The following is a 27079-nucleotide window of genomic DNA, read 5'->3' on the forward strand; positions in this document are numbered from 1 at the left end:
GACTCCATGGCAACAAGACAGTTTGAAGCAGAAAAGATTTAGGCTGAAAACACATATGGTCTGTTTTCAGAAATTCTCAAAATTAATAGGCAAAAGCACAGCATGTGTAAAACAGGGTCTAAAGAATTTTACTTTGTTTAAAACAGCATGTAAACATGAAAGAAGTCCTTCAAATTTCAGTAGGTCAACTCACATTCAATAAAATATAAAGTCTCACAATTTAACTATAAAGCTTTTATTGCTGTTTTTTTAGGAAAACACAAAATATCTCTACCTGAGTGTAAAACACTGGCTAAAATGACAGGGTTAAAATCCCAATCTTACTGAAATAAGAGATGCCTTTATTCACTGCTGTTCCCTGAGTGTGAATGTGACATTCTGTTCTCTGAATTCACCTGAAATCCCAGGTGTTCAGCCTTCTCCAGGAAAGCTGGGCCCCCTCACATGTAACAGTGCTTGAGAAAACAAATGTCATCACTCCAAAGGTCCCACAAATTTACTCCTTCTTCTCCTCAGCTTTATAAACTGAGCATGATGTCATATGGTCTGGAATATCCCTCTGATTAATTTGGGTCTTCTGTCCTGGCTGCCCCAACTTCCCATGCAACCTCAACTTCCTCACCAGCGTGGCAACGTGGAAAGCAGAAAAGGCCTTGGCTCTGTGCAAGCCCTGCTCAGCAATAACAAAACCAGCTCTATATTGTTAACCTCATGTTAAGCAAAAATCAAAACTACAGCCCATTCTAGCCAGTGTCATGAAAATTTACTCTACACCAGCCCAAAGCAGTACAGTGTGTCATTAACTCAATCTTAACCAGCCGAGTTTGCCTCTTATTGTACAGATCATCAGTGTCTCAAAAGTAAGATGCAGTGTAAAATTCATCTGTCTAAATTTTGTCACTGAGCATGGCATCATATGTTCTGGAACATCCCTTCAGACAATTCATGTCACAGTCCCAGCTCTGTACCCTCCTAACTTGCCCATCCCCAGCCTTCTCTCTGAAAAAAAAATAAAACCTTGAGCAAGAATAATGCAACAATAGCCAAAAAATTAGTGTGTTATTAGCTTTCAATTTTATAGATGTGAGAAAAAACAGAGAACTATACAGACTCCTATGAAGCTAGCTCCATCCCAGCCAGATGCAGTACACTTACAATATCTTTTATTTGAAAGCAAAAAGCAAATGGACTAAAGAATTCTATTATAGTTAAAGGGTTAGTTTTTCTCTTTTCAGTAATCTTGTTCCGATCTCATTGATATCTTCAGTAAGAAGGGTTGTTGGCACTTTAGTGATGATCTTTTGTTAAAAAGAGTATGCAGCCTATATTTTTAGTCCAAATTTCATTTCTTAGATAATTGTCAAAAGCGTGGTTACACCTTCTTTTATTTATTCCTTTACATTATTTTCTCTGCAACATACCCTTATAAACAAACCTGAGAGAATCCTTGTTTTGTTCTTAGAAGTAATAAAATAGTTCAGAAATATACTTCAGCACCACAACTGGGTATTTCACTTCTGTACTCTGACTTAAAGATGTCACATAGTCTATGTCACTCTCAAGGAACTTAACTGAACCCAACACTCTTTCATATTAAATATTATTTCAAATGTTTTTATTTTTATACCTGGAAGAACTGTAAACTAAAGGTCATTACTCTGGAAAGCTTTTACTATTGCACATGAAATGTGCAAAATAGTTGAAGAGCAGAGATGAATTGATAATTTCTAGCTTTTCTATAATAAAAAAACTAAAACTAATAGAGGCTTAATATTTTTTTATATATATGAATGAAAAAAAATCCCATTTAGAAAACATAAAACTTCTACAAATTAAATATGGGATGACTGCTATGAAAAATAATTTTATTAAAAAAAAACCCTAACAAAACAACAACAGCAAAAAAATCATGCCTGACACATTTAAATTTGGATAGGTATCAGATTTCCAGCAAAAACTTGAGTAGTTACCTCTCAGGTCAGAGCAGATCAGAGCAGGTTTCTCAGTTTTTTTGCATCTGGGTCTTGATAACTTTCAATAATGGAAGCTGCAAGGCTCCAGTGCTTGATTATACCTGTAGAGAATAGATTTTAGTTGAACTGACTCATAAACTAACCCCTTACCTGTTTTTCTCTTTCTTTTTTCAGAAAAATATATAAAATGACCATTACATCTCTAGATAATGAATTTTTCTGTGAAACAGTTTTTAATGAAGAATTACTGCTTCTATAGCCTTCTATGATCTTTTTTCTTCTAAGAGAAAATGAAGCACAATACAATTCATAACAAAATGAGACCTTCATAAAAAATGCAATGAGATTATAGGAACTATAAATGAATGTAGCTGATATTGGTGAGCATTAATAAAATTTTGTGGAGTGACTTTTGCTCCATATTAATATAATTTTCAATTTAGAGGTATGAAATAATGGATGTCAATATGAGACTTACCTAAGGTGCAATTGTACTAGATCGTTATGTATTCAATTAATGAAGTAGTTGCCTAAAAGCACACAAGTAGTGCCACTTTTGCTGATTTGGGGTAGTCTGCCTGGTCTGTCTGCCAGTACAGAAGAGGAACTTGCACAGATATTCAGCTGACAGATGACATGGTGACAGTAACTACTAGAAAGTCACAGAATTTTGTGAGGAAACGATAAAGTAGATTATAGGTCATTATTTCAAACTATGAATATCAAAGTTGATTTTTCCAAATATAGTACTCAGCTAAACTGATCAACAAATTTAAATCTAGATATGTGGGAAAAATCATTTGTTCTACCTAAATAATTTTTTAAAAATTCTTACCTTAAAAGCATCTTTTTTTTTTTTTTATAAATTTTGTGTACTCTTGATAGAGTAGATAGAGCAATATTTATTCATTGTTGCTGTCAGAAACTTCTGATTCTTATGTCCACCTATATATGCCTCACTTCACCTATACAGACCTTACATGCCATGATAAGTCTCACCTGAAAATACCTTTTTTTGCCTGGAAGCCCTGGAGTTTCTTTTAAGCTCAGGGACTATACCTCTGTTGGCAAGATTGCTGTTCCTGCCTGTGTTGAGAAAAGGCTTGCCTCTGGCTCATTTCATGGAGCAATCCTGCTCTTGCTGTTCCCTTTCAGTTAAGCAGAACCTCCCAACAGAAGACAATTAAGTGAAAGCATTTTAAAAGATTCAAAAAGAAAGAAAAAAAAAGGAGAGCTTATCAAATGTAAAAAAAAGAACTTTTCATAAAAGAAGATCTTGAGATCAAAAATAGCAGACAGATTGCATGGGAGTTAGCTTTCATGGGCTTTAAGAATTCGTTTCACTCATCCACACATATGCATCTAATGACAGCTCAAATAACCCCAGACATCTAAAGCACCAGCATATGTATGAAAGATATGAAAGAGGATCTGTGATATTCTTGCCTTCCAGAAGCAACAAGTGAACAAAAGAAGTGTATCCTAGGACACATCAAGAACCTAGGTGCAGGTAACTGTATGTACTCGGTGTATACCATGTAAGTGACTTCAACTGAGTTAGCTGTGTCAGCTCCCACAGAGATGAGCTAATCAATACACTCAATTGACTCACCTCACCCTAAAATAAACAGCTATTTTAAAACAAATGTGTAGCTCTCCATTGACTTTACTGACTATGAGATCAATTCATTTGTCAAAGAGAGGTTTGTAGTGTAATTTGAGTCTCTTGGTTATCTCAGGAATCTGCATGAGGCTTTCAGTATTGACAGCATTTAGAGACCCTTGCCCTTCTGGATCAGCAGCCGAAGGAGACATAAGTAGGTACAGGAATTTAAATGGAACTGTACTCCTATACCTAAAGAAATGAGTTGTCCTACATCTTTACCAGTCATAACAGCAACTTGGTGCCTTCCACTGTGTGATACACTGTAAACACCAACTTCATGACCAACCTGACATCAGATTTCCATTCCACAAAAGCATAGGCATCCCATATATGTTATGGACTATATGTGTGGACAGTGAGGTGAATTGAGAACCGGCTGAATTGCAGGTATCAGGAAGTTTTAATCAGTTTCGCAGTGTTGGAAGCCTGTCACTAGTGGTGTTCAGTATCATTTAACTTATCCATAAATTACTTGGATGAAAGGACAGATGCCTCCTCAGCAAGTTCTCTGATGACACAAACTTGTGAGGAGTGGCTGATACCCCAGAGGTCTGTGCAGCCTTTCTGAGGGACCTGAACCTTTTTGAGAGATGGGCAGATAAAAATTGAAATTCAGCATAGGCAAATGTGAGGTCCTGGACCTGGAGAAGAATAATCTCATACACCAGCACAGGCTGGGGGCCCACCTGCTGGAAAACAACTCTGCTGAAAAGGACCTACAGATACTGTAAAAGGACCTACAAGCTGTCCATGAGGCAGCAGTGTGACCTTGTGGCCAAGAAAACCAATGGTGCTCTTGTGTACTTTATGAAGAGTTTTGCCAGCAGATTAAGAGAGGTGATTCTGCCACTCTACTCAGCCCTAGTGAGGCCATGTCTGGAGTGCTGTTTCAAATTCTGGGTTCCTCAGTTCAAGAGAGACCTGGAGCTTCTAGAGTGGGTCCAGTGGAGGGCAGCAAGATGATTGAGGGACTGAAGCATTCCTCTTATGAGCATCTTTCCTTGAGGATAGGCTGAGGGAGCTGGACCTATTCATTCTCAAGACATGAGAATGCCAAGATTGTGAAGGGACCACAGCAATGTCTAAATAAGTATCTGAAGGGAGGGTGTCAAGGGGAAGGTTGGGATCTTCTTGGTGGTGGCAAGCAATAGGACAAGAGACAATGGGCAGAAACTGGTGGAAGAAACCTCCATGTGAGCATGAGGAAGAACTTTACTGTGTGAGTGACCACTCACTGGAACAGATTGCCCAGAGAGGCTGGGGAGTCTCTCTCACGGGAGATGTTCAACTGGACACAGTTCTGTGCCATATGCTCCAGGATGATCAGGGAGGTTGGCTCAGATGACCTACTGTGGTCCCTTTCAAACTTACCATTCTGTGATTCTGTGATTTGCTCTGTGTTAATTAAAAATATCATTAAGTTGCTCACATGAAGTCCTCTCATGATATTTGAAATATGCTGGGGTATCTTACCTTGAATCCAATCATCAGTCCAGAAGACTGATGATCTTTCTGACGTCCAGTGTAATAATTTACAGCCCCATGCAGATGATGTAAATTGTTATTTTGCAGGAGGCAGGAGGATTTCAATCAACTGAATCTACTTCATCTGCTGCAAGGAATTTAGAGATAGCTTCTTTGCATATATAAAGATAATTGATGCCTAAATTTATGTGTCTAAGATATTATATATATTATATTATATTATATTATATTATATTATATTATATTATATTATATTATATTATATTATATTATATTATATTAATTTTCCTCCTTACTGTCTAGTAAGGAGGTTTTTCCCTTTTGGACCTAGAAAGACTATATCACATATATTATGAACCCAAACCTTTGCAATGAACTAGGCCCAGACATCAAAATATTAGTAGCAGTAGTAGTACTAGTAGTAATAGTAGTAGTAGTGTAATTATTATTTATTATTATTATTATTATTATTGTTGTTGTTGTTGTTGCTGTTGTTGTTGTTATTTAGGATGTCTTAATAGTACTATATGTACATTAAAATTATAAGTTGTATTAGCAGTGTAAACATTCTCAGAGTTGTCTCCATTGCTTCATTCTACCACTAAGAAATGAGGAATTTTTCAGTGATTTTCTAATGAAAGAACATTTTCTGTTGATCTCTTTTAGCTTCCACTGGTATTTCTCTGCCTTGGGTGCAAACTGTCAAGAGGAATTGCTCGACACACTTATTAATACTACCAACAGTCTGCCTAATGTGATACAATTAGCAGAATGTAGTAGTCTCACCCTGAGACTGCTTCAGGAAACTTGACATTGAATTGTAGCTCAGAACCTTAGAGGCTGTGTGAAACTTATTCAAAAGATATAGTTAGAGGGTTTTGGGGTGGGGGGTGGGTTGGTTTGGTTTTATTTTTAGAACACTTAATTCTGTTCATTATTGATGTCTTTTCTCCCCTTATCTCAGAAATTTTGAAAACAGAAACCAAACACAAAACAGAAGAAAGTAACTTATTTTCACAGAAATATAAAAAATAACTAAAAATATTTTTCAGGTTTAAATCTTGTTTGATAATACTGGCTTTTACACATACTCTTGAAACATGTTCGCACTGGAAAGGGCAAAGATATAATTGTAGCTACAGAAAATGAATAGCAATAATGACTCTCAGTAAAGATCTTGACATTGTATTTCTTGCCTGTAACCATTTAGAGACAAACACATGTCATCTCAGATGATGCTTGAAAATGTTTTATGGAGTAGAAAACATAGTTTGTCTATAGGAATGATTAATAACAAAGTTTCCATAAAGCAATAGTGAAATCTGAAAAGTATGAGGCAGGGTATGAAAATGGGTAAGAGTATGGGTCAGAAATAATTGGCAAAGCTTTATAGCCTGTGTTCCTAGGCAGACAAAATTCACATTGAAATAAACTGAAAAACCTTTGCTTCAGTAACAGGCACACAGCTGGAGAATAGGTGAGTGGCTTGCCCATGATATGATAGCTTTTCAACAGACTAAACTAGAAAACACCACTATAAAAGACTCTGTGGTCCAGGAGGAATCTTTGCTGTTTGTATCTGACATTTAAATGCCAGCTGTCCACAGCTCCCCATTTAATATAATCTGATGGAGAGTGAGACAGTGGAAAAAAGTAGTGAAAGAAGCAACTACAGTGGGAATTGGATACAAGCTGTTCAGACATAATTTGCTCTGGAACTTGGCACTATCTTGGTTTTGTTAAGATTTATTTCTCCACTAAATTAAACATAACCTGGAGAACTAGAGCCATTTTATCTAAAGTCCAAATTCAAATTATTTTACTCGAGCAGAAAAATACTGGGATAGAAAACACTCAATTTCTTAAATGCATGAAGCTGTCTGTCAGTAGTCAGCTTTTTTCAGCTTTTTTTTTTTTAACTTATTTATCAGTGAAATCTACCTTAGTATTTCATTCACCTGTTTATCTTTCTTTTATATATGCATGTAATTTGTTATTGCTGAACATCTTCCCTAAGTGTCAGCAAATCTTTTTTCTATAGAATCTTATGGGGTAAGAGTGATGAGATTTCACAATTATTTCAGTAAAAGTAAATGATAAAATAAAAATATTTTTGAGATCTCTACTTTTTAACAGCATAAATGGATAGATGAAACCAAACAATATTGCTGGGAGGGGGAATACAGAAAACCACATGAAAAATTAGTGTCATAAATGTTATTGCTCTAAGGAATACCTATCTAGAAGAGTGGGAAAATGAAAATAGATTTAAATGTTTAACTTGTATAAGCAAAGAACAAGGTAAGTTATTGCCATTTGTATCCTGGGGAATTGGTTCAGAAAATCAAAGACCTACTTCAGAAGTTGCCAGAATTCCCTTAAAAATTAACAATATCTTTAACAATATCAAAAGGCAAACAAATATAGTGGTATTATTTGTTCCACTGAGGCTCCTTTGTGCCAAGCTTTTGGTACAAATATTTGATATTTCATCATTAGGAAAAGAAAAACAAGCCACCAACCAAAAACTGGCCAGGCTTACAAAACTAAGTCCAAGTTTGAAATTCAACTGATAATTTTAAGGAGAAAATACTTTCAATATTGAAATATTTAAGTGTTATCTTCTTAATGAAAATGTTATCTTGATTACTATATTAACTATATGTAAAAATTTCCTACATGTTTTGATATGTCTTTAAAAAAAAATATTTTTAAATGGTAGCTGAGAGTTCAGTGATTCAATTCATCATTAAATAGCCATACATTTTGTATGTAGTTTATTTCTACCATTAAATTACTGTGTCTACTTCAGTAATTTTCTTTGCCTTTATGACGGGCCTGAAATAAATCCCTAAACCCTAAGACTTACAATATTCAACATTCAAGTAAGTTTTACTTTTTATAAATATAAGTGGCTCACCAAAGTGATTTATTCCATAGTAAGGCAACAAATCATGATCAATTAAGTGATCAAACTCAACTTTTAGAATTTTCATGAATGTATTTGCTTCATGCTTTTAAGTTTTTCCCTCCTTGTACAGCACTCATCAAGATATGTGCATAATGTACTTTAAGTACTTTAGAAAATGTATCAAGAAATATCAATATTAATGTGTTATCACCGACAGATGATGAAAGCTTCAAGAAATTATAAATAAAATCAAGATCATACTAGCAGTTTTAAAAATCTTAAGCAAGTCTTGTTAAAGTAATTTAAGTTAGGGCTTCTAAATATGAGGCATCTTGTATTGTGAGAAAGTGAAGCAGTGGGATAGATGATATGAAAAGTAACCACAAGGTAAGTGGAAGTAGCAAAGAAAAAATATCTACCAGTAATCTGAAGTTCTCTTCTATAATTTTCATTCATATCAGCTCCACAATAATTCAAAAGAGACTGCAAGAAGACTGTTGGGTTTGTTTTTAATTCCTCCTGGCTTCAAAAATTATGTAAGGAGAGTGGAGGTTTCCCTCTTTTCTCATTGTCTGTGCTGCAGAAACTCTCATCTATCTGCACAGTAGCTGTCAGTGAAGGTTCTGGGTGACTTACACTGCATCATGCTTCTTAACAACAGTATATAATGAAAGGCACATCAACACAGAGAGGCTGAAACACTGCATCGCTTACAGAACATGTAGCAGATGGAAAAAAAGAGATGGAATAACAATTAAGAAAGGAAGATCCAATCATTGTGAGAAAATTGTATTTATAGAACACAGACAGGTAACAAATAACAAGGGAAATAAATAGAAATATAAAAAGAAGGACAACAACAAAATCAGAAAAAGCAAGTCAGTTTGGATTGGGAAAGGGAATGAAAAGCTGTAAGAACATGGGAATAGGGAATATTGTCTGTTATGCAGTAACGAGACTCAGGATTCCTATATTTCCTCTTAGCTGCTTTTATTTTTTTATTGGCTGCAAAGCAAACTTTGAGAAATTACTTTTTTTCTTTTTTTTTTTTTTTTTGCAAGGATTGTCTCTGGATAAACATAATATTCTTGTTTTTCTGACTGCCATTTGACACCATAGCTGTCACATATCTCTTTCAGGCATCAGGGTAGTCCTCTTTTTGGGCTGTGACAAAAAAATTGCTTTGCAAGAGGGGATATTGTTGAAAGACATGCTATGACTATCCTTAAGCCCTTGTTTCACAGCAAGAATGGTTGAGATTGGAAAGCACTCCTTCAGGTTTTCTTGCCCACACTCACCTACTTGCCCCTCTTGCCTCCCCAGTTGCTCAAGCACAATCAGCTACATCTGGTTGCCCATGATGTTTTCCAGGTTGGTACTGAGTATCTCCAAGGATGGAGAATTTGCAACTTCTCTGGATGGCTTGATCTGGTGTTTGATCACCCTCACAGTAATAAATTGTAATCTTCTATTCAGGTGGATTTTCAGGTGTTTTAGTTTGAGACTCCTGTTGCTGGACACTGCAGAGAATGATCTGATTTCCTTGGTTTTGTTTGCACTGACCTGATTTTACCTGGGATACGATGAATTTTTCTCCTGGTAGCTGGTGAACTGCTGCATTTTAGATTTAGTTTGAGATTAATGTTGGCAACACTGATGTTTTTGTTATGGCTTACCCTCAGTTGAAATTTTCGGAATTTCCCATGCTCTAACAGTGAGGAGATGCACAAGAAGCCAGGAGAGAGCATGGCCAGGACAGCTGAGATGCAGCAGCAAAAGGGATATACCATACCACAAAAATCAGTATATAAACTGGAGGGAGTTGTTTGGGATCCATAAATTGCTGCTCAGGGACAGGCTGGGCATTGATCAGCAAGTGCTAAGCAGTTGTGTTGTGGATCACTTGTTTTGATTGTGATTTATTCCTCTCTTTCTCTCTCTTTTTCATATCTATTATGATTATGATTGCTATTATTGATGTTATTTTTTTCCTTTATTTCAATTATTTAACTATTATCTCAACACATGTATTTTATCTTTTTTTCATGATTCTACTATGACTGGAGTGGGGGGTGTGCAATGATCATTTTTTTGTTTGGTTTGTTTGAGTTTGGGGTTTTGTTTTTTGGTCTACTTTGTTTTAGAAGCAGACTTATTCAGAGACTGATTGTTGGCTTTCCAGGTTTTAAATCCCAAAGATAACACTGGAAATTCTCTTAAAAATTTTTCAACTGGGATTCTGAGAGAGAACACACTCCTGAAGTTTACATTGTAACTGAAAGGAAACAGCATAAAGGGAAGTGGGTAATGAAAATAAACAAAAATATTGTAATTTTTGCTACATATATAGGAGGACTGCAGTGGCCAACATCATATGAGAAGATTAAACCATCTAGATTTTTAATAACAAATCCTGGTAAAAAATGGGATAAATTAAGTATTTAAACTGAAAATGTAAAATATTGCTTTTCTTTTGTCATATTTTAATAGCTCCTTTATGCTATCACTTTGAGCTACTTAAATTTCCAAAAGAGTTGAAATTAGATATCTGGATATTCAAAATCCTTATCTGGGGCTAGATTTTGTCAGTTGAAGTGTATAACTGGTGAGGTATTGGGTGGACAACTGGCATATGGGTGAGTCTTGAAGAGCTATAATAAATGGTGTTACATCAGGCTACCATCCAGTCATCCCTGGGGTACTCCAGGGCAAAATTTTAGGGCCTGTGCTCTTTAACGTTTTTATAAGTTTTCTGGATGTGTGATTTGAATGTACACTAAGTTTGCTGCTAATAGTGAGTTAGAAAGAGCTGTGGGAGTCTCTTGAGGGTAGAGAGACCTTACAGAGAGATCTGAGTAGACTGAAGGGCTGGGCAACAACCAACCATATGGAGGCATAATCCTGGTTTTAGATACAAACTGGGCAACAATAGGCTGAGAAAAAAAAAAAAAAAAACAAAAAAACCATAAAGAGATCTGGACTTTCTGATCAACAGAAAGTTGAATATGAGTCAGCAGTGTGCCCTGGCAGACAAAAGGACTAACCCTGCCATGGGGTGCATCAGGCACAGCATTGCAGCCAGGCAAAGGAGGGGATTTTTGTCCCACTCTGCTCAGGTGTGGCCTCAGCTTAAGTACTGTGTGTAGCTAAAGGCACCTGGATATAACAGGAAAGTCCAGAGTGTGTCCAGAGTAGGGAGACCTGGAGAGGGAAAGGTCTCAAAGGCAGCACTTAAGAGTGACAGAGATCACTTGGCTTGCTCACCTTAGAAAAAAGAAAAGGATGGTTGATGAAGTGTGACCTCATCACAGTCTTCAGCTTGGTTAAGGGGGACATTGGATGGGAAGATGGCAACTCCTCTCTCTGGTGATCAGCAACAGGATACAAAAAAATTGCATGAAGCTGTGCTAGGGGAAGTTCAGATTGGACATAAGGAAAAGGTTCCTCACTGAGAGGGTGGTTAGTCACTGGAACAGGCTTCTCAGGGAAGGGGTCATGGCACCAAACCTGTCAGAGCTCAAGGAGCATCTGGATGATGCTCTTAATAATTTGGTTTAGTTTTAGGTGTTCTTGCAAGAAGGGAGTTGGACTTGATGATCATTGACCCATATAAAAACACCTTGAAAATTGTATGGTCTAAGCTCATCTGAAAATCTTTTCAAAGCATTACATTTTAAGACCAAGATTCTACAAAAAATTGAAATCTGGCATGGAAAAACAATCATTACTTTACAGTAATACAGGCAGTATTTAGAAAGGTACACTGCTCTGCTTCATTGCACAACTAGGTAAAAAGTATAGAGGGAGCTGTGCTAATGCCCTTTGGCTGTTGTGAATGAATGATTTATTAGAGAAATATGCCTGTGAGAGTGAGAGTCAGAAAGATTACATGTGTCACATATCTCATGTTATATTTGCACTTAATCTGCCTCATCCTACTGCATAATTTATAAGCAAAAACTTAACCAGTGAATAATGTTGTAAAGGGTTGCTGTAAAATAAAATTTAAGCTGTCAAAATTTGTTATCAAATTAGTGTAGGAATAGGGAAATAAATCATATAATATGTAATTCATTAACTCAATGACAATTCAAGTGAGTGAAAATGTCCATTCAATCATATCTGTATGATGTATCTGCATCACACTAAAAATGAACCAGAAAAACTCAAACCAAACCTAAAAAAGTTTAAAATCTGAACTAGCTAAAGGTACGTAGGCGTAGCTTTCTGATACTGAAATGCAATTACAGCTTTTATTTTACAGAAAAGGGAAACTACATGAGTAACTGTAAATCAAGTTGGTACTTAACACTGTTTTCAACTATCTATCTAAAGATTAATATATATTGTGTTTGAGACTTATGCACTGTAATTTATACTTTTCAAATCTTTCAGTATAATAATCACAGGGGTAATTTATAATCAGCTATATCATTATTCCACTAAATGAGATATTGAAACTCAGCATCTCTATGAGTCTCATTCAGCCAACTTCAGATTTTTAATGTTTCTGAATACCAACAATAAGAGAATTTAAATTAAAGATAGTGCATGAACAGATGTTTTAGACCAATTTTATCACAAGCAAGAACACCCAATGACACACTCACCTACCAAAATTTGCTAGTGGAAATTTGAGAATAAACATTGTGAAGTCTGAAAAAAGCAAAATTTCAAAAAGAAGGTTTAGAAAAAGTAAGTTTCCACTTTAGGTTATAGAATAATATTCTGTTTTGTGTGACTACCCATTCTTGCTCCCTTTTTGTGAGTGCGGGTAAAAGATATGAATGCTGTTATAAAGAGTTTTATAAAACAAGTTAACAAATCAAAATATGGGAATATTTGCTATGAACAAGCACAACATTTTTCTTTATGAGAAAAATATCAAAGAACGGGCTCTTTTTATTAATAATCTACAGTATTTATTTTCAAGGTCTTTATTTTAATAGGTGGAGAAAATTAGGATTTTCAGTAGCAGGATTCTGTAATTTATGTAGGTTTACTTCTAAGAGTAAATTATACTTTTGAATTGTAAAGTTTCCTCTATTCACAGTAAAAGGGAATTCAAACAAATAGTTTAAATGTAGATTTTTATTTGGTGAAATTTTGTCATATGTTGTCAATCTTCACTTCTGTTGGTAATTGTAATTTCTTCCTGTACTTATTCAGAAACTCAGTCAAATTTTCAAAATTATTTCAGCTCTGCCTTTCCTTTATTTATTTTATCCCTTGTGAATTTAACTGCCACACCATTGCTGAGTAATGTAGTATCATCTTCCATCTAGTATACTTCCATTGGAGCAGACTTTGGTTTTGTTTCATTTGATACTTTAACTGTTCTTTGTTGCGGTGGATTTTATTCCAATAGTTCTTAATGCTTTTTCTTTCCCCTTCTAAAATTTTAACTTGATTAAATGGTTTGAGAGCAATAACCACCACAAATCAGCAGCATATATATATTTCAACTCAAAAGCACTGTTCATTGACTATTATTGTAATTTAAAGTAGATGGCATCTAAACATCTATTGTCAAATACAGCCTTCACCTGTCACATCATAAAGGAATTTCTGAACATATTTCCTGATTCCTTATTTAATCCCTAAGACAAAAAATATCACTAGCTGACTGTCTTTCCACCTACACTTGCCAAGAAATAAAATTCATAATTTTCCAGCCAAAGGGAGCAATTTTTCATTGCTTCATAAAAAATTTTTCTTCTCATGCTATTTTTTTTTCTGAAGGAAGTATGACAATTAGGATCTTATTGATTTCCTTCCTCAATGTCATGTACATAAAAGGGAAAGGACCAGCACAAAGAAAGAAGAAAGTTTCTGTTTTGCACACTCCCTTTTTTTTTTTGAGTCAAAAAATTTGGCCTGCATCCATCACAATTCATGAATTCATCTGTTTATTATTTATTTGCTTGTTGATTTATTTAACTCTGGTGTCGCCCTAGTAGACCTGCCTTATCTTTTGATTTTTTTCAGTGTCTAAAGTAGTAACAAAAGAGGTACAAAACACTGGTGGCCTTGGATCTATTTTGCTTATGGATAACATCCCATGAGTCAGATTGGAATTGTCTTAAAAAGTATCCAAAATTGGAATAAAAAAATATTAAATATTGAATTATTAAAAGTGTTCATGAGCTGTGATATAGCAACTGAGCTTGTGCTTTTTTTACTTAGCAATAATAGTACAGTATCTGCTTCCATTTTGTTTGCTTGTTTTTTTTTATTTTCAAAAGATATAGTTTGTCATATTCTGCATAGGTATTTTTTAGTGTATATCTGCTATTTGTGTCGTCTTCATACTTGCCTGTTGTTATTCAGCATTTAACAAGAATATCTTTCACATTTTATCTTGGTTGTATTGAGGTTTATTTAAACTATTTTCAGCATCACTTGTCTCCTTGTTTTGTTCTCTATCCAGAGGGATGTAGGTGTCTGCTTTAATATTGAGATTTTTTTCCCTTCTTCATACTGAACATCAGCAGAAACTTCTACACATTGTTAGACAACACCTACTGTGCATATTCTAAAGCACATGACATTTTGTTCTAACATAAGTGGAATTAACTTTTTCAAATTAACATTTGGATCCTGACATGTTATAGCTACAGAGAGACACTATCTCTACAGAGAAGCAGAGATATTACAGAGAGCCATTATCTCAGTTCAATTTTTTTCTGGGTATTGCAGCTTAATTTATCTGCCCTTCTCCTCCCTCACTACCAATACCTTTTTGTTTTGTTTAGGTGGTTTTGGGTTTTTTTCCTATTAGAGACAGTATTTTTAAACCCTATAATACTGGCTTAAGAGTGACCTTAAATAACATATTCTAGAGGAATATGTTTTGCAGAAGGCCAATTTTTCAGCTTGTCTTTCACCATCCAGCTATGATGTCAAATGAGCCTGGAGGTGTGTTAATTTGTCAGGTTTTCTAACTAAAAACTACTCTGGATTTTGTTGACACAATGCAGTGCTGCCCAAGGGGCTTCCAACAAGCCCTTTATGTACACTGGACATTTTTGAATGTGTCTGTCAGCTAATCCTTCATGCATGAAACTGAAAGTTGCTAAAGTTAATAAGGTAATACATATTTTAATTAGCATATTAGAAGAATTCTATTTAAAATATTAAAAATATAATTTATTCTTTAAACCTTATATTCATATTTTAATATACATATTTAACTTGACAGATTCAATTCTGACATTAGGCAGTATTCCACACCACATCCCATTTGTATCTATGATCCTCAAGAAATGGTTTGTATTTAAATATTCACCTTAAATTTGCAAATCAATTACTATAAGTTTATATTCTTCTATTTTTGCTGTTAAAATGAGAAAGAATAAAGCCAATTAAACAAGAGCAATATCACAGAATTTGAATTATCAATTAGACCTTAAATTTAGACAGAGATGAAGCACTTCTATATTGATAATTTCACTGATTTGAGTTCAGACTTCTGAGTTATGTAAGATGAAATTATATTAGTCTCAATTTGTAATGACAACTGTCAGGTTTTATTCTTTTGTATGATCACATAATGCAGAAACAGGTTAAATTTGTTTTTTTTCTTCTTGAAGTTAATATTAAGCTTTGGCTGCAGTTATATTTTAACTCCACTTTATTAAATTACTTGAACTTTATGTAACTCAGCTGTCCTTACAATAGCAACCTAGTACACTTTGTTCAGATATATTTTTAGATTACAAGAACACAGAATAAGATCATTTTCATTTATTTTATAGTTCACTTTCTTGAATTGAACTTCCTATTTGTATTTTAAATTTATTAAACTGAAAAAGAGATATCTGAATATCATTGAAAAGAAACACTGAAAGACAAGCCCAAACCAAATCAAACCAAAAAAACCTATTCAGAAGGATCTAACTTCATAAAATACTATTACAGAAACTTATACAGGATCAGACAATCATCTCTGAAGATATTAACCCATCTTCTCAAGGCAATTACAATTGAAAATATTCTGAGATCTATGGGAAGTAATTTGACTCCAGATGAAGCATTTAAAATCTTCCTCTAGAGAGTTGCTAAGAAAAATGGGATTTTCTCAGGGAAGTGTGGGGTTAGTGAGTCCTTCAAAGTCTTTTCCTTGGAAGAAATTATTGTACTTTTAATCGCTGATTGGAGCATCAGAGCACTTAGAAAATTAGAATACATTCCACATCTCATTGTTATTAAATTTGTTAAATAAAATAATAGTAATAATCCCCTCCCACATTTAATTATGCATATCTTAGGTGTTTCTGCAAGTTCTAGATATTACTTTTGATCAATTTTTTTTTGTCTTTAATTTTTGGCCTAAACAAGCTTAAATTCTTTGTGGGGCTAAAGACAAAGCCAGCTCACCAAGGTAAATACACATATCCAACATCTAGGATTAATTAATTTTCACAAGATGAGTTTTGCCACATGACAACTCTTAGAGGAACCCCTGAAGCTGTGAAGTGCCCAGGGTTTAGACAGATAACATCAGTTCAAATTAATCCCAGCCTGACAGGTTTTTGTTAGGGACCAGTGAACACAAGCTAAAGGTTTAATTCCAGGATGTATAGCTCATGATAATTCATGTCTGTCTAAATAAAATCAGATAAATGTTTTATTAATATCTAAATATGAAAAGGTATTTTAACTTAGGGAAGTGAGAGAAAAAAAACAATAACTTGAAAAGAGCAAAAATGTATATTTTTTTCAAATTAAGAAAAATTTTGAGTGGTTTTGTTTGTCTTTAATATGTAATTTTTTTTATACTTTAGAGTTCTCAGATTTACCTAGCAGTTATTTTTAAACATGACACTCTAAATATCTTAGGAGTATGTGGTTATATAAGTATTTAAATTGCATCAAGCAATTTTTAAAATAAATCTCTTGTCAAATTATTATTTTATAATAATAATGTACAAGCATTTATTATAATGTACCAGCAACTATAATTTACAAACACATATATAAATAGGAATGAAAATAACTTTCACATACTTTCAAGAAATTTATAGGTTTAGAAATCAGATTTAAGGGGTTGCCACTGTAGTGAATTTTAATGGATTTTGGATTTTTATTTTTTCCCCAATTTTTACAAATTTTGACTTTAAGGTTATGGAGATTTTCTTAAAAATATATTTTTAAAAACTTAAACAATACAACCAATAAGATAAGAAGGTAAAAAAAAAAATCCAGATCCATTACAAAACATACAAGTAGTAATTTAGTTTTTTAATGCCTTTCAGTCTTTTGGGATTTAAATTTTTCATCTTTAGATGTGTGACAAAACCAATTAGCCCCCAGGATTATTTTATTAATGAAAAAAATTTAAAATATATTTCCTTTTTCTGTGATTTCTTGTTATCCCTATACTAGTATTGTGAATAAGCATTTTAAGGTCACTTCACCAGCAAAGGTATGAAGAATAAAATGTTTGCTATAAAAGTGACAGCACAACAAAATTCCTTTGCAAGGTTCATTTTACTACTTACCAGACGGATAAAGTACAATGAGGAAAAGCAAATTCTAGAATCAGTCAATCCAAATGAAAATAAAGCAAAAACTATCTATACATAGGCTAGGAGGGCAGGGAGACAAAAGCATAGGAAAGGTAAGGATAAAATAAACATGGCCTAAAGGCCCAACAGCACATAATTCATAACTTAAGCTAAACAAAAGACTAATATAGAATTTACCACAACAGTAAGTTACTTATAGGCCTAACTTACTTAGAAATCCAAATTAGTTAAGAACCTAGGAGAGCAGCATTCCTAGGACACATGATACATCATCTTCACACTCACATGCACACAAAGAGTTTGTACAAAGTACCTGGGAAAAATTCTCCTTGAATTCAGTGAAACGCTTCAGATGCCCCTGCCTCTTCTCAACAGGAGAAAGGCAAAGGAGTGGAGGTGTCAGCCCAGGATCCATCATCATCCATCATCCTCTGAGCAGTGCAGACTTGAGACTTCTCTGACTCTGAGAGGCCCCACTCACAGCTGGTCACAGCTGCTGTGATCCAGAAGAACTCAATGGGTCTCATTTTGGACAACTATTTATAGGGCTGCAAGCATGTGGGTTATAGTCATAATAATTTTTCTCTCTGGCTGCAACACGTGGGTAAGTTTTTTTGAAAGTTTGATAACAAAACTACTATTCTACATGGATTGATATTCAGGAAAAAAAAAAGTCTCCAAGGCTGTTCCTTGAAAAAAATCAGGAGTTCATTAGACAACTCAAGTTCCTGGGAGCAGACAGTACTTCTTATAAGCTCAAGAGGAGCTCAGTCCAGGTGCTATTCATCAAGGCTGAGGCCTAATGAGCATTTCTTAAATGACATTGTTACCTGGGAGGGGAGGGATGCACCGCCAAAACTGGTCAGACATTTGGTGGTCTGGAATGTCACAGACACGCTGCTGTACTAGAAGTTTCTAAGACAGTGAAGACAACTATAGAGAAAGAAATAACAGCAAAGTTATTAGTCTAAAGCTTTTAAGTGGTAGAATCAAAGCATATGAGGCATCTGTTCACAGTTTCTTCCAATAACAGAACTCCAGCCGCCAAACAAAAGTCTGGGATCTAAAGAAAAAGATGGTATCATTTAGTGAAGAGAATAGCAGACCTCCTTTTGCTTTGAAAAGGACTTTGTTTATCCTGGGAATTTATAAAAGCTTGAGGAGAAGATAGACTAATTGTTGGAGGAGAGATCCACTGTAGGTTTACCAACTAGAAAACTAAATGTTAGAACATAGAACAGAAAACAGTCAGAAGATGAAAGAGTGTTGCAAGAAAAGTCTCACAGGTTATTGCTAAGCCTTTAGATTTGCTTGAACATCTATTTATGAACACAGTTTGAAACAAAGTACAATGGATGAACAATATGTATGAATCACAGTTTAATGCCATTCTCCCTTTCAATTGTTTCTTTGAATTGTAGATGGAGTAATTCCTTATCTTTCATCCCAGTGTCGAAGGCACAATCATCTTGAAGATGATAATTTTTGCTAAATTCTTGTCTCTTGGCAACACTACTAAGAATGAACTACTAAGGCAATAGAGAGGGAATATTAAACTTGCAGGTTGATAAAGATTGATACCTTTGACAATTAAGAATTCTGGACTTCCACTTATGTCACCCAGATGTATTTAAAAGTCACAGAACAAAAGAAGTAATGACTTACAAGAGAGCTGTCATAGGAACTTTCCCATTTATTGAGCCATAGAATGATGAGAAGCACCTGTCTTAATAGATACTATCTAGAATTTCTCAAATTCTGTGGCTGAATTTCTATAATGAATATCTAAAATACCATAGAGCAATAAGTCTAAAATTAAGAACCAGAACTAACTCCTCTTCCAGAAAAATATTCTACCAGTTAAGCTACAGAGTCTGTTCCATTTTATTTGGCATATGATTTTAAACTATTTTCTTTTACTGCAGCTAATTTACTAGCATATCTCTACCTCTTTTGTTCCTTTTGCTCTTTTATTCTGGATAAAAACTATATGTAGTCCCACAAAATTTACAGGATGTTCAGCCTAGAAATGCCAAATTCTGAGTCAGTGCTCTAAAGTTTTGTTGGTATAGTCAGAATTTCCCACAATATTCATGACATGCATAGAAAGAATTAAAATGTAAATGTATTTGGTAAAAAAAGTGGTGAGGCACAGGAGAAGGTTGCCCAGAGAAGCTGTGAATGTCACATCCTGAAAATGTTCAAAGTCATGCTGAGGAGGGCTTCAAGCATGCTGATTTCATAGGAGTTCCTGCCCACTGCAAGGGACACTGATAATAAACTTTAAAGGTCACTTCAAACACAAACCATTCTATGGTGCCTTGATTCTGTGATTCTGTTGCCTGACTATGGCTTCCCTAATTAGCTATCACAGGTGAACCAAGATACCAGGAGATAGTCAGTGATCATAGCTCTTACTGAGGAATTTAATCTTAGAGATAAACGGTGGAGATTTCTCAGCATCCAAAAAAAAAAAAAAAAGTAGTATATGGCAAGTTAGAAGACAGATGTTACTACAGAAAATGAAATGTCAAACAGATGTAACATCTAGAGAGAGGAAAAACTGAAGAAGAGAATACGAGGCCAGACAGGGAAGTTGTAAAAATGCTCCACTGCTCATAAAATTAAGCAGCACTTTGGTGAACAAGAGGATTCATAAATGAGAGTGCTACAAGTACCTAAGCTAAGGTAAGGTTAAATTAAATATCTGCGTATTACCCTGTGACTTCAGAGTAGGCATACGAAAATATTTTCATCAAGATTTGCTTTTATATTAAAAAAAATTGTCAGTTCACAATACTTCTGTGAACCTTTCCCATTATATAGCATTTTCTGAACACAGAGAGTGTTTCAACAAGAATTTCTTAGGCACCTTTATGAAAATTGTTCATGACTTTATTGAACAGTAAATTCTGACTACATATTCACCTGTAATATTCAGAACTTGAGACCCAGATTCTATTGCATTTCACAATAAAACTTCAGAGGATAAAGAAAACAAATATCTGTCTAACAAAAATCTGTTTCCCAGAAGTAAATCTGTATGGGCAGGTTTTTCACAGAATTTTCATGAAAGTCAGTCAGAAGTCCACCTTTGCAGAGAAGAAAAAAAAAAATTTAAAACATTCCAAAGAAAAGTACAGTACAAGTTGAGCCAGAATTTTAATCAGCTTGTCTATGGACTTTAGTGGAATTTATGAATAATTTTTGAGTAATGTGAAATTTTGACTATCACAATCTGCTTGTGAATATGTCAAAGTAACATACCAGTGCTGAAGTTTACCGAGTTCTTACTTAACTCTTCTAAAAAAAAAGAAAAAATCACAACTTATTTATGATTTCACATATTGGCATTTTGGTTTGATTCATATAACCTAAGGTTGACAGAAATATTTTCCAATGACTTAACATTCTGTAATGCAGATTCAAGATCAGCTTGCTTGGGCTTTCTTAGCTGAACTGTTCAGTTCATAGAAGTAACATATTTAGAGATTTAAAGCAGTGAGGAGTTATTCTTATTTCTCATGATAACATTTTTTCCACATATGCATACCCAGTAATTATGGCCTCAAGCACAAAGTGGTCCTCAAACATTAAAAAAACCCACCACAACAAAAATAATCAAAACACAAAACCTCCTTACAAGACCCTAGAAGATTCTGAACATCCATTCCTTTTGGAAGGAGTGAACTTTCCACGCCTGAAGTGAGCAGCTCTGGTGAGAGCATGATGTGCAGCACTCTTTTGTTGAACAGGAACTCACTCTTGCCCACAGTACCCTAAACCCTTTCTTTGCTAACTCAGTTCACCACTTCCTTAGTTGATTTTGCACCCTCCTCCCCCTGTTTTGTTCCTAGTTAAAATTCCTCTACTTTAACAGATGACTCCTCAGCCCTCAAAGGCATGATAGTAAAAACTGATTCTCTTTTGTAGACATGAACACATGAACTTTGCAAGCAGATGTTGACACACAGGATGAGTCTACTCCTCATCAAGCCCTTTACCTGCAACATTAGGCTCAAGTGGGAAACCACCCTTGTTCCTTGTCCCTAGAGTCCCTATCCTGATATGCTCCAGGTCTTCCCTGGTATTATTGCTGGTGCCCATATAGAAGAATATCAGGGCATTAAAGGCCAGATGAGTTTTGACAGCCTCCCCACTATGTCCGGGGTTCAAGCTTCTGGCAAGCAGCAAAACTTCTAGACAGCTGATCAGATCAGCAAATATGTACTGCATCTCCTTGAACAGAGACTCTCCCACTCTGTCACTCACCACTTCCTTCTAATGCTGCTCTGTGTCTGAAGCTCAGCTGGTTCAAATGCTCTGTTGGACATAATACACTCCAGCCCATCCTGTGAAATCAGGGCACAGGATCTCATGTGTAGATACAAATATGAAGCTGATACTTATTGTGCTTCACTCTGGGAATAGTACTAGATTTTTGTTCATAAATAGTGATTGATCTAACTTAAAAATGTCTCACCTACTCAGACTTAGGAAACTATGTCTCACATATAGTTGCAGTTTATGCCTTTTACCTCTTGATTCCCTAATTCATCTCTGGCTGGTTTAGACACCCCATTCTGTCCTTGAGCATCTAATTAATAGAAGTATATTTTTTTCTCAACATGTAGGTAAGTAATATAGTGTTCTGGTTTGCAAGCAAAACCAGTGAGAGTCTCCAAGTCAGAAACACAATTTATTAGGAAAAGGGAAAAGAAAACCAAAACACATGCAATAATACAAAAGAAAAACCACTAACAAAGTCAGAATACAACCTGACACCCTGTTGGTCAGGGTGTTGGAAGCAGTCCAGTTGGATTGGTGGCTGCAGTCCTCCTGGAGTGGCAGATGTGGTTCTGTTGGAACAGGGATCCTGTAGAAAGGGTGCAGTCTTCCTCTGAACATCCAGTGAAAAAGAAAACCATTCCTCTAGGAATCCACTGGAAAGATAACCTTGTCCCAAATCCCAGATTATATCCAGGTGGGGATGCTTAGCTCCTCCCCCCTGGGTGGAGCATCTTGCAATGGGTTGTTATCATTCTGTGAGTCATGTGGTGGGTCCATTAAACAGAAATGGCTCCTGGAGGGAGTTATCTCTGAGTCATGTGGAAAGGCCTTGATGGGCTCATTAACAGGAGATAAAGAAAAAATACTGCCCTTCCTGGTTTCAGCAGCTCTTGAGGATGGGAATAGAATATATCTTAATATTGTAACCTAGGACATATAGAAAGAAAAACTTAACATCATGGTAAATAGCCACTAAATAAATAGAACTGTAGAATAATCTGAGTTGGAAGGGACCTATCATGATCATCAGCTCCTATTCCTGATCCCGAGAATAACACCATGTGCCTGGGAGCATTGTCCAATCACTTCTTGAGCTCTGTCAGGCTTGTTGCTGTGACCACTTCCCTGGGATTGGGATCCTGTTCCAGTGCCCAAACACTGTCTGGGTGAAGAAACTTTTTCAGATATCAAACCCAAACAGGATATTTAGACTTTGTGATGTTTAACCTTAGAACTTGCCACCTGGACTTTTGTGGCTTAATACATGGTATTAATTAGGCATGCCATTACATTAATTTTCAATCATCAGCAATATAATTTCTAATTAACTGTGTCTTTGTACTTAGTATAAATTGCAGAGTCTAAGTAGCAGTGGACTACAGGGGTGACTTGTGTGGGAAGAGACAGTGAACTGTGAAATGACAGTCACATCCCATTCCAGACAGCTCAAACTGTTGTAAGTAGCCCATCATGCACCAAAACTTCAGAGCATCAGGCAAGCACTCAGCACCCATGCTCAGATGTATTTCAGAAATAAATTTGAAACTGCTGGAGGCTGGAGATGCACTGCACATTTTTGGAGGTCCTGCTGGAGATACACTCAGGAATTTCTCCTCCAAAGCCAAAAACGTCAGGTCTTCTTCTTTTTCTTCATTTATTCTCCTACCAAAGATTCAAAATATATGATGCATTGGCTTGCTCAAAAATAGTTATCATGGTACTTATCAGCATGCACAAATTTCTGAATTCAGTCCCAAGTACCCTCTTAACCTACCTGTTTCTCAGATAACACCTTTTTCTCACAAGTCCTGAAGTACAAAGGGTACTCATAAAATTATATCCCCCATGAGACTCTGTAATTCCTATTTGTTGCCTTATTTTCATTCACATATTTCAAGCATTTACTGTGATATTAAAAATGTTTGCAAAATCTACTCATAGATATCATTAACCTAAGTTGTAGTGGCAAATTATTAAGACAAAGTTACCTTCTAATTGTCTGAGGATACAAAATATGGGAGGGTTTTTATTCATCGATTAATGAACATTTAATAATTTAACTTAATAGTTTACACTACTAGTTAATCACTTAATAGTTTGTCTTTTTTTCTCCATTGTCTGCTCTCAATCTTTTTTTTAAAGAATTGTATTGCCAGACTGCAGAAGTTTCACTGTTAACAGGTACAACAGTTCAAAAAGTTTCACAAATTTATGAAAAAAAATAGTTCCCTCATCTCTCTGTATGTTCAATTTTTATTTTTTTCCAACATTTTATACACTTTTGTGATTCTTTCTTCCTTAGACCCTTTTGCAAAGGCAGGTGAGAACTTTCTCAGAAACATGTTTTCACAAGGAAATGTAAAGGGATTTAGAATTAAACATATTTTCAAAGGAAGTTGTTTCAAAGGTAAAAGTTATTCTATATTTGATTAAGCTACTTTAATCTATAAAGCAATACTGTTATCACAAACTCAGTCTGAGATTCTTTAGTGGGAGATTAAAGAAAGTTCCTTTGAAATTAGAATGGATACACGCTTTTCATGCTGAACATTTGATCAATTTGTGGATGTTAATTACATACTTGTTAAAGAATAAATTTGAAAAGTTTTCTACTTCTTGAATTTATCTGTCTGTATTTGGCTTTCTGCTTCCAATTTTGAAAAATGTTAGATTTGAGCTCAACTACCAGTTTCATAACTACCTTTAACCTCACATATACTCTCTTCTTTCTATTTGTGGTTTTCTCTTTTGAAAGGATTTTGTTATGAAAGCACACAAGACTGTCAAAAAAACTGTAGTATCCTAGATATCTCATTGGAATTTTTTTTTATTTTATAATATCATCTTACATTTGAGAAAAATTGGGTTTTTTACCTGTCTATTAGCTTATCTTTTTCAGCTTTTCTATTTCCATGCTTATATAGTTCCTCATAAAATTAGGACTAGATGAAGAGGAAAAAAAAAAATCATTTCTTTATGTTTGTCATATCAAAGTGTTTTAGTAACTCAAGAACTGGACTCACTACAGCAAATCGAATACCAAAGTGAAATGATTTCTAGATTAAATACAGTTCAAGAATATACAAATGCATTCATATACCTACAGAATATGAGCGCAAGATATTATTGACAAAAAATCTCCTAAGGGGAACTCTGGATGTCCTCAATTTGTAGGCTTTTTTGATTTTTTTTACTCCAGGAGAAAAAAAAAAGGACAAGGCCCTGGCAACCCATCACACCTACTGTCCTCCTAATTGTGCTTTTCATAAATGCTTATTCACTGATGAGTTCCTTCTGCTGTATTAGAACAGATACTGACCAATATTTATGATTAAATTCCTTCATCTCTGCTCTTTTTTGGATGTCTCACATCTCTCTTCCATCAAACACTATCAAAGGGTCAGTGCTCCTCTGTCTTTGACAAATTTGACAAATTGAATTTGTTGTTAGTAGTGGATATGTTTCAGAATATTCGAAGTCTACTTTTTCATAAATCCACTTCCTGGTTTTGCCCTGTGATAATAAGATGTAACAGATTACATAGATAGTCAAAGGCTTTGGAGTACAAGTAGTTTTTAGACTTACCAATTCAGTGGTTTTGCGTCTATAGAGAGAGTTTGAAAATCCAGCTTTCTGCTGTAGCAAGTACTGAACATATATTCCTGTTCTATTATATTGCATAAGAGGCTGCTACTACTGCTGCTATCACAAGCAGATGAACTGGAGGATGAAAGGAAGAGTGAAAACAGAAAGAAGCAGAGTGGTGGCAGCAGGTGTTGCTTCCCATTTTTCCATCAGTTTTCATTGGCAGCAAGAGCCTCCTTCCGGATGTTGTAGACACTGGCACTTGCTGCTTAGGCAGCTGCCCTCTATTTTTTGAGAAGAAAGAAATTAAGCTGTATGGAAAGGTCTGTTGAAATGTGGAATGAATCACTAATGCCATTTATTACTCTGTTTGCCAGGATAATATGCAATTCTAAGTACAAAAAATAGCATGAGGAAGAAACATCTTATATCATGTAAGGTCATTCAGAGATAAAAATCCACTGCAGAAGTAAATCAGCTTCAAATCAAATAAGTTTGTGATAGAAATGCTGACAGACTTCAATTCTCATGTGATCTCATTCCTGTTCTTTGACTACAGGCCTTTTTCATGGTTTGTGAAGTGTCTACCAGGACTCCATTGTGAGGCTGGATATATAAACACAAAGCACTGAGTAGTGACAGAATATTTTCTGAGTGCAAGAAAAAAATAATTATTCACAACACATGTTCTCTGTCTTGAGAATCTTTTTTAGTATGATCATGTTTCTTAACTTCCTAAATAATCAAAGATATTTAGATGCAATAAAAGTTTTTGTAAAAAAAATTAAATTGAGAAGGGGATGTCAGCTTTTACCTTTTCCAGTAAGAAATAACTAAGGATCATAAGTCAGAAAAATGCTGTAAATATGATCTTGGGGGCCAATAGACTTTTCAAGGAAACACTATATTCTTGTATCAAACTAAATTGCAGAGCATTGCAAGCTATGCTGCCAAATGATATACAGCATGAAATGTCAGTTAATAGTCTAAAGTTCAACAAGTATAAAGATAAAATATTTAAAAATGTGAAAGTGCTCTAACACATGTTTAAAATCCTGGCAAAATTTAGACTTTCTTTCTGTATTAAAAGGGTGTTAAATTGTATCAGTAACAAAAAAAAGTTCTTTCCTAAAATTTGTACTTTTTTTTAAACTGTTTAGCTGTGTAGAATTTAACACATATACATATAATAAATATGACTTAGCAGAATGAAAAAAATAATGTGTTAACTATTTACAAATATTTATTTGCATTATATTGATAAAACCCCAGAAAAATAGGGGTATAAGTTGAAAGATCACAATTTTACCAGTTGAAATGTTTTAAAATAAATATAGTAATTGCTTGAAAATAACACTTGGAAACATTATGAACTGTCAAAATATTGTTTTGAAGCAGTAAACTAACTTAACAAATTACTGTTATGTAGGAAGCAGTCTCTACATTGAAAGAACCTTTGCATCCAGCACAGAACATCAAATGCTGATACTGACAATAGCAGCAGAAAAGGCAAACTGAAGTGCTTTTATCTCAGACATGAGCACCAGCTGCCATAATGCAGAAATAAAAGTGACTGCACAGTCTGCAATAGGATGTGTCATTTTGAAAGATCTGCAAATGCCAATTTTACTGGAAAGTA

This window comes from Agelaius phoeniceus, chromosome 2, assembly GCF_051311805.1.
Source record: "Agelaius phoeniceus isolate bAgePho1 chromosome 2, bAgePho1.hap1, whole genome shotgun sequence".
NCBI lineage: Eukaryota > Metazoa > Chordata > Aves > Passeriformes > Icteridae > Agelaius > Agelaius phoeniceus.